Raw genomic sequence first — 1,636 nt, forward strand, 5'->3', positions numbered from 1 at the left:
CACAAGCTCAAGTCTATATGACCCAAATTCATTATATTTGCTTTCAGTGAATAGTGTTGTCCTTGCTTATAAGTTAAGTTGCTAACAAATGAGATTTTGTCCTTTTTGATGCGTGCATGTGTCAAGCTTTATGAAAGTGTCGTCCTATTTGCTTATTTTACTATGTCACATAGTAGTTTTTTGTATCCTTTTCATATTCGCTTATACAAGCTAAGGTGAGTGCTTCTAAAAATACTTTGCCAACCTAGAAAATCTGGAACGTTGTTTATATTAAAGTCCGTAGGAGTCAAAAAAAAAACAAAAAAAATAGAAATGAGAACGTATATTAATGCATGTTGCTTAGAAATTAAAAGTGCCACAATTTTGGCAGTACCAGGTGTGTTGGACAGGTCATTATATTTTGGTACTAATTTCTACCAAAATTTTAATCCTTACATTTATTAGAATTCATTGTGCAATTTCACATTGTGGTTACTTTTTATATCAAAGTAGGCAAGATTTATTCTTAATTATTTTAGGTGTTCTCGCACAGAATCCTAGGTAGGACTTTAAATTTAGTGAAAGTATTTATTAGATCTAGTCATTTGATTAATAAAAAATATTATTAAATTGTTTTAATCTGCAATTTAAGATTTTATTTGTTTTTATTAGTTTTTATTTGTTTTTATTTTATTTTATATTATTTTGTTTTATTTTATTTTATTTTATTTTATTTTAATTTATTTTATTTTATTTTATTTTATTTTGTTTTGTTTTATTTTATTTTATTTTATTTTATTTTATTTTATTTTATTTTATATTATATTATATTATATTATTTTATTTTATTTTATTTTATTTTATTTTATTTTATTTTATTTTATTTTAATTATTTTATTTTATTTTATTTTATTTTATATTATTTTATTTTATTTTATTTTATTTTATTTTATTTTATTTTATTTTATTTTATATTATTTTATTTTATGTTATTTTATTTTATTTTATTTTATTGTATTTTATTTTATTTTATTTTATTTTATTTTATTTTATTTTATTTTATTTTATTTTACTTTTTTTTATTTTATTTTATTTTATTTTATTTTATTTTATTTTATTTTATTTTATTTTATTTTATTTTATTTTATTTTATTATATTTTATTTTATTTTATTTTATTTTATTTTATTTTATTTTATTTTATTTTTTATCCTTCTATGTTCCTTAAAAAAATGGATGTTCAACAGACTCAGTACCGAAATCCTTCTTTGCCTATGTTAGACTGCACTTCTGTAATTTCTCTGGCTTAGTACCTTTCCAGATATTTTCGAACGTCATTATTATATTAATATATGTCCATCGAATGTACTTAACGAAGTAAAAAACCTTAGCGGACTCAGTTTTTAGGCTTCAAACGTTTTTATCCAATATGATATATAGTATTAATTATCCATTATTATATATTATAACAATTATCATTATTAACTAATTGTTTTTTAATTTTTAAAGCTACTTTCTGTAGAAGAAAAATTTAATTAAATTAGGTCCTTAGTTTATATTTATTTTTCTTATTTTGTTTTTTTTTTCTCTAGGTCTAATTTATTTGGCTTTCTTCTAATTTTTAATGTCGTTGTTTTTAATTTACTTATTATATTATA

This window comes from Teleopsis dalmanni, chromosome 2 (genome assembly GCF_002237135.1).
Source record: "Teleopsis dalmanni isolate 2A chromosome 2, ASM223713v2, whole genome shotgun sequence".
Classification (NCBI taxonomy): Eukaryota; Metazoa; Arthropoda; class Insecta; order Diptera; family Diopsidae; genus Teleopsis; species Teleopsis dalmanni.